At 42.1% G+C, this 8,241-nt stretch overlaps 1 pseudogene; it reads left to right on the top strand.

Moving 5' to 3' along the window:
- Nucleotides 1-6,980: 6,980 nt before the first annotated feature.
- On the top strand, nucleotides 6,981-8,039 carry LOC105507320 (annotated as a pseudogene).
- Nucleotides 8,040-8,241: the final 202 nt, after the last annotated feature.

Below are 8,241 nucleotides of genomic sequence, written 5' to 3'. Positions count from 1 at the left end.
GACAGAGTGAGACTCTGTCTAAAAAAAAAAAAAAAATAGATTAAGAATTGAATGCAACTTTTCAGGACAGTACGGGGATTTTTTAGTTGTCACTCAAAACATATCAGAGCTATGTTTTTTTACATGCGGAAATGCAAGTGGCATAGATACCTTATGCAGCAGGCTGAGGTGTAGAGAATCCTCAGCCAATTCTGGTCTGAAGCACTTCAGAGGTGACCGTACAGAATGATGTGGGAAGTCATGGCTGTAGGGTGCTATTCCAAAGACACCTAAGGAAAATCATTGTCTTTCTGTCTGGGCTGCTATAACAGAAATACCATAGACTACATAGCTTAAACAACAAATATTTATTTCTCACAGTTCTGGAGGCTGGGAGTCCAAGATCAATGTGCCAGATTCAGTGTGTGGTGAAGGCCCACTTCCTGGTTCATAGACCGCCATCTTCTCTCTGGGTCCTCATATGGAGAAGAGACGAAGGAGCTCTCTGCAGTCTCTTTTATAAGGACACTAATCCCATTCATGAAAGCTCAACCCTCATGACTTAATTACCTCCCAAAGGCCCCACTTCTAAATATCATCATTTTAGTGTGCATACATTTTGGGAGACTACACAAATAGTCTACAGCAGTCATTGTATCTTAATTTTCTTCCATAACCTTGACAGTGCTACAGAGATTTTTCTTATCTCTGATTTCGCTTAAGCCATCTGGATTGCTGCAAGATTTAAAATCTCACTTTCCTGGTTCATAATTTTGGTCAGAATATCGAGTTGATGATCATTAATGTTTTGTAAGATAACTGGGCGCCACTACCCAGCAGTTCTTTTTCTCTTGAAAGCACATCATGCAGACAGAATGAAGAGAAACCATTTTAAGCTAATGAATTTGATGTTTCGTTTTAATCTACGTGGTTAGAATGAATTCCAGCTCATATGGACTTCTCCATTTGTGAGATAAACTTCTAGGTAGTAAGGTTTATTTTAAAATTATTTCACTGGGGCAGAGAGGGATGAAAAGGTAGAGTGCAGGGGATTTTTAAGGCAGCGAAAACTATTATGTGTGATTCTACAACTGTAGATACACATTATTAAACACTTGTCAAAACCCACAGGATGGGCCAGGTGCAGTGGCTCACGCCTGTAATCTTAGCACTTTGGGAGGCCAAGGTGAGTGGATTATTTGAGGTCAGGAGTTCAAGACCAGCCTGGCCAACATGGTGAAACCCTGTCTCTACTAAAAATGCAAAAATTAGGTGTGGTGGCGCCCTCCTGTAATCCCAGCTACTTGAGAGGCTGAGGCAGGAGAATCGCTTGAACCCGGGATGCGGAGGTTGCAGTGAGCTGAGATCCCGCCATTGCACTCCAGCCTAGGTTACAGAGCCAGACTCCATCTCAAAACAAAACAAAACAAAACAAAAAAAACCCCAAAGGATATATAATACAAAGAGTTAACCTGAAGGTAAACTATTAATTTGATAATGATGTGTCAATGCTGCTTAATTGATTGTAACAAATGTACCACGGTGGTGGTGAAGTTGACTGTAGGGAGGCAGTGTGTGCAGGGCAGGGTTATAGGGAAACTCTCTGTACTTTCCACTTAACTTTGCTATGAGACTAAAACTGCTCTAAAAGATAAAGTCTATTTTTAAAAAATGACTACACAAAGCTTTCAGATATAAACATATGGTTTCGAATAAGCACACCTTCTGATTTTCAAAAATGTTTTATTAAAAGTCTTAGAGCCTTTTTTTTTGATAAATCAGTAAATTTTTATGTATGGTGATTTCAGAAGTACAGTGAAGTCATTTGGTAGGAATACCTCCTTGGTAAGTTATTTCGTATGGTGAAGAATTGCTCTAATGTGGTTGTATGATAAATCCAGGGATCCCTTTTAAAAGCACCACCAGGAACATCAGACTTTAAAACATCATTAAAACAGTGTCTGGGCCAGGCACAGTGGCTCAGGCCTGTCATCCCAGCACTCTGGGAGGCTGCGGTGGGTGGATCATGAAGTCAGGAGTTCAAGATCGGTGTGGCCAAGATGGTGAAACCCCGTCTCTACTAAAAATACAAAAATTAGCCGGGTGTGTTGGCGGGCACCTGTAATCCCAGCTACTTGGGAGTCTGAGGCAGAGAATTGCTTGCATCTGGGAGGCGGAGGTTGCAGTGAGCCAAGATCGTGCCACTGCACTCCAGCCTGGGCAACAGAGTGAGACTGTCTCAAAAACAAAACAAAAAAACAAAACTAACAAAAAAACAGTATCTAAAAATTGGGGAGAAGATACTCCCAAATAATTAGAATCTCTGAATTAGCTGGACATTTTCTCTCTGTTTTCTGATTGTTTTATAACTTGGTGGCAATGCAGACTGTTGAAAATATTCCTTAGAAAGAGCGAGATGATTTCATTGGATAACAGAATAGAAAGCAAATCCCTGGAATCACGGGAAAATGGAGACACATAAAATGGCCTTTTTCATTCTTGGGGACTAGAACGATTCTCTCACGTAAGTTTACTATGGTGGCTCATCCTGCTCCTGTGGGTGACTGTGGGTGATAACAAACAAGAATTCCACTAGGATTCCAACCTTGAAAAGTATTAGGTAAGAGGCACTTTTAATGCCTTGCAGATTATATCATAAGCTTGTCTTTTCCAGAAAAAGAGCACAGTATGTTTAAATACAATTCTAACCGCAAGGCCATCCTGCGCAAGTAGAAGAAAAAGATCCCTGAAGAATGTGTATCTCTGAGAGATCATCAAAAGTCCCTAAATGGAACAATGGAAATTATATAAAATAAAACCGGCAAGCAGGTGATTCTGTTAAGGCCAAGTGGAATCCAAATCTGAGTCCAGAAAGAATAACACACAGGAGGTCAGGATCTTGCCTCACTGAGGCTGCACAATAAAAACCAGACTCTAGGCTGGGCTTGGTGGCTCATGCCTGTAATCCCAGCAGTTTGGGAGGCCGAGGCGGGTGGATCATGACGTCAAGAGATCAAGAGCATCCTGGCCAACATGGTGAAACCCCATCCCTACTAAAAATACAAAAATTAGCTGGGCGTGGTGGTGCGTGCCTGTAATCCCAGCTACTTGGGAGGCTGAGGCAGGAGAATCCTTGAACCTGGGAGGTGGAGGTTGCAGTGAGCTGAGATCGCGCCACTGCACTCCAGCCTCGGTGACAGAGTGAGACTCCATTTCAAACAACAACCACAACAACAACGACAAAAACAGACTTTCCTGGCAGGTGGGTGGGAAAGGGGGACAGTAAGGCAGCGGAGGCAGAGAAGCAGCAGCAGCACAAGGCACGGACGACACGCCTGACTGTGATCCATATACATACTCAACTGAGCTCACGAGAAAGGAGCTGAATGTAGAGAAACTAAACTTATTGAGGCTCCCAATGACATGGCGTACAGACCAACAGGAGGGAAGAACTTGGCACCAGCATAGAACCACCCACTGACCACCACGTCCAGCTGGGCTGTGCAGTCAGCCTGTTCAAATTTGCTGTCACCATCTCTATGACCTTGGTCCTTTCTACTTCCTATGATGTTTGTGGTATTAGCTGTCACTGTGATTTACCCTGGACCCTATGTGGAATGGAGTGAGTAAGGAGAGTAGGTAAAAGTCAGATGGTCCCAATGTACCTCACAATTCTGTGGTTATGTGAAGGCCTTTTTTTTTTTTTTTCATTATAGAAGTTATGTGGGGGGTGGAAATTGGTAGAATTATGTTTCTAGTTTTTCCAATTATTTAGATTCCTTGTCACATCATATATTAACTTCTAGCATAGTATCGTGTTTGCTATAGAAAAGGTTTTATCCAAACTATATCACTATGTCAACTCCTTTAGAAATAGAATGAATTCTAACTGATTCAAGTTTATCAGCTTTAATGCTCTTAAGTGAAAATACTTGAGAACGACGCAGCTGAGTAAATATTAAAGAAAAACGAGGAATACTTAAGGTAGAACAACTAATAACAAGCCGCAGGCCAGACAAGTTCTTTGATTTTAACAACTTTTAATCCCTATTAATTGTCAAAAGACAAGGGGAAGAAATCCCCTCAGTAAAATTCAGAAATCCAATCACCAAGCCAAAATTCCCCTATAACTATGTCACAGATGGAAATCCAGTTTTAAGAAACTGGCATGGTCAGTTGTTAACACACCAGTACTATCTGCAAACACAGTTGTTTAAACACAACAGATTGCCATTACTCAGCAGGTTCATTAATCACAATTCAGCTTGCTATTAGGAGAGAAAATTACTGGTGTTTTTAACTTCCATCCCATTACCTTGACTTTTATTTAGAGCCATTCATCAACAATTTCCTCCTTCATTAGAAGTCACAAGTTAACCAAGCCATACCAAGAAACACAATCAAAAAAACACAATACATTCAACCATATCTTGAAAATGTAAATGCTTAGTGCAATTTTGTTAATTCACGAAGTTTCTTAAGCATTATGGCAATCTATTCAAGATAATTCTCCAGCCTTTGCTTCAGAATCCATTAGCTATAGACATTTCAAGTACTGCTTGAGGCAAACTCTAGCAGTGATGGTTTCCAGTAATGGGCCTCCACCAGTCTGAGGAGTCTGTTACTCCCTCAGTCTTTTTCATAGCCCCCAAATGCACCCCCGTTTAAAAAACTGTAATCCTTTGCTTTAATGGAAGACTGCCAGTTTCATTTTACTGCATTCTCCAGGAATATGCCTTCCTAACAAAGTCACTTCCCAGCCCTCCACAAGAAACGTTCAGGGGCCCCCACATTCAGGATTGGTTGTGAGATATTATCTCCTAAGATAAATTGAGATAGTAAACAATATTCAGTCAATGAACAAGTGTTTCCAGACTATTGTTCTTAGGCAGTAACCACTAAAGGGAATACGGTACAAAAAGATAGAGTCTACTAAAACTTTGCACTCTAGATGGGCTATAATACACATACACAGTGCACAGAGAAGCTAACTCTAATGCAGAGTGGCAGATTGTTAGTGCTACGTGAATACTGTGTGTAGGAACTGCCATAGGGCTCCACTGATTCACTTTGGACTACAGAGATGAAATGATTCCCCATCCTTCCACAGAAGAGGGGAACATGGAGTGGGAAGGGGGCAAGGGAAGCGTAGAAATAAAGAGATGAGGGGAATCATTTCTATTTGAGTGTAAAACAGAGTCCATCTGTAATAAATGTAAATCTGTTTTTGTTTTTTTTTTTCTGTTCTTCTGGCTTCTCAACATCAGTCTGTTTTTGTACATGGTGTCAGTGTGACTACACTTCCAATACAAATAAGATTAATCTTGATCGAAACACTTTTTGAAGCGGCTTCGTTGTCTGGGGTAAATATCCAGGGTTCATCATCTTGTGCCAGGAAGATTTAGCACAGGAACACACAGGAGGAGTTTAGGAGCAGAGGCTTAATAGGCAAAAGAAACAGAAAGGAGACTAGTTCTCCAGTGAGAGAGAGGCTTCTGCAAGAAAAGACCGGTGGGTGGTGGAGTGCGCTGGATTTTATAGTTTGCTTTGAGGAGGCGGTGTCTGATTTACATAGGGCCCACAGATTGGACGGATCAGATGTGACATTTACATAGCGGGTGGCGAGGACTGGCTACCCCACCCTAATCTTATTATGCAAATGGACTTTCTACTTGACCAGGCCACTGCCAAAGAAAAGGGACGTTGAGGCCGCTAATTTGAAGATGTCTAGTCCCAGGTAGCTTTTTTCCTGCCGGTATTCACCCCTGCAAGCTTCCAGCTTGATTTTCTATTGTCTGCAGCTCAATTCTACATGCTGCTCTTTGTTAGAAAATGATCTGGGGGCTGCTTTTCATTAAAAAGAAAAACCTTACTGAGGACTCCCATACCCTCACTATCTGCCTAAGTAGTTTCTTCTCAACTCCTCTGTCATTTTGATACTATCCGTTTGAAAAGCACACTGAGGTCATCCATAGTTGAGGCTGTTTGGCTTCATTTAGAATCATAGGAAACACAGTCATGGCTGGCCCTAGTGGAATGACCATCTATGTCCCTCTCAAGCTTGTTCAACCCGCCTTCCTCTGTCGTTGTTTTTAGTTTACTTTTAGGCTTTTAGTGGCCTGAAGTCATAGTTTTAGTTTCTGTCTCTAGTGATAAGCAGAAAAGAGGGATGAGGAAGGGGCTTGTTAAAAGAAAAACTTCAGGGGAATTACATTTAAAAGAGTTTAACTGAACAATGAACTATTTCTGAATTGGGCGGCCCCCAGAATCACAGCTGATTCAAAGAGACTCCCGTGCAGCCACGTGGTGGAAGATTTATGGACAGCAAAAGGAAAGTGACCTACAGGAAATGGAAGTGAGGTACAGAAACAACTGGATTGGTTACAGCTTGGCATTTGCCTTATTTGAACACGGTTCAAACAGTTGGCTACATTTCTTTGGCCAAAACTTAGTGACTGGCACAAGTGTGGGCTATGGTTGGTTTATACCTCCAGTTGTTACAGTTCATGATGTACAGAAATATCTTTTGGCTGAAATTAAATATGTAAGGAGGCACCTTGAGGCTAAACTTAATAGGCTTTAGTGACCCAGCCAGAAACAAAAACGAAGAACCCATGACTGTATTCTCTCTCTCGGACACCCCTGTGACCCACTGTCATGGCCAAATCAATTATATATTATCATTGCTTACAATGAGGGAGTTGTGCTGATTGACATAGCTCAATGTGAGATTGATCTATCTCACATTAGGAAATACAAGAGGTTCATAAATTCTTCCATTCAAAAAATATGGTCAGTTTTCCTGTACCTCACTTCCAGGTAATTAGGTCATCTAACCTAGTTGGTGACAGTAAATCATAAATTACATAAGCTACAATAGGCATACTGTTGCCATTTCTGGTTAGCCAGTGTCCTGATGCATGCTTTTTGGTATACCACAATCAAGACATCTGTGGGAACTGCGGCCGGCTGGCTCAGTGAGGCACAGGCAGTGGGGGAAGATGGCAGCGGCCATTCCGCTGCAGGCGTGAACCCTGGAGCAGCTGCACAGTAAGCACCTGCCCACGAAGGACTTTATCAAGTTTCTGTAGGACTACAATTCAGATTCCTTTCTTGCAGAACATAAATTATTAGGAAACATTAAAAACGTGGGCAAGACAGCTAACAAGGACCATTTGGTTACAGCCTATAACCATCTTTTTGAAACTGAGTGTTTCAAGGGTACCAATATGGTAAGTGTTTGCAAGTGAAAAATGTGAAGCTTAATGAAGATAAACCCAAAGAAACCAAGTCTGAAGAGACTCTGGCTCAGGGTCCACCAAAATATGCAAAATCTGTTCTAAAAAAGGGAGATAAGGCGGGGCGCATTTGCTCATGCCTGAAATCCCAGTACTTTGGGAGGCCGAGGTGGGCAGATTACCTGAGGTCGGGAGTTCGAGACCAGCCTGACCAACATAGAGAAATCCAGTCTCTACTAAAAATACAAAATTTGCCGAGTGTGGTGGCACATGTTTATAATCCCAGCTACTCGGGAAGGCTGAGGCAGGAGAATCACTTGAACTCAGGAGGTGGAGGTTGTGGTGAGCTGAGATCGTGCCACTGCACCCCAGCCTCCAGCCTGGGCAACAAGAGCGAAACTACATCTTCAAAAAAAAAAGGGGGGAGATGAACAGCAGTGAATAACATCGCTCCTTTTTGGGAGATGTTCACGGCTGGTATACAGGAACACTACAAGATGGGACTGTTTTTGATACTCACATTCAAACAAGTTCAAAAAAGAAAATACTAAGCCTTTAAGTTTTAAGGTCAAAGTAGGCAAAGGTATCATGGATGGGATGAAGCACTCTTGACTGGGTAAAGGAGATAAGCCTCAATTGAAGAGTGAAGCAGAACAGGCTTATGGAAGGAAAGCGCAGCCTGATGCCAAAATTCCACCCAATGCAAAGTTCGTTTCTGAAGTGGAATTGGTGGATACTGATCGAAATAGAAGTGCTTCAGCTCTAAGGATATCAGCAACGATGATAAAACTTGGCCTTGAAGAAACTTATATAACTAACTAGAGTTTGTTACTATTGGAAGGGAAGAGTCACCTGGAAAATTCAGTTAAAAGTAGTTTGAGGTGGGCAAATCACGAGGTCAGGAGTTTGACACTAGCCTCGCCAGCATGGTGAAACTCCATCTCCAGTGAAAATACAAAAAATTAGCTGGGCATGGTGGCGCATGCCTATAATCCCAGCTACTCGGGAGACTGAGGCTGGAGAA

The sequence above is a fragment of the Colobus angolensis genome, unplaced genomic scaffold (assembly GCF_000951035.1).
Source record: "Colobus angolensis palliatus isolate OR3802 unplaced genomic scaffold, Cang.pa_1.0 Scaffold148, whole genome shotgun sequence".
In the NCBI taxonomy this organism is placed as follows: domain Eukaryota; kingdom Metazoa; phylum Chordata; class Mammalia; order Primates; family Cercopithecidae; genus Colobus; species Colobus angolensis.
This window is presented reverse-complemented; position numbering and strand designations above follow the sequence as displayed.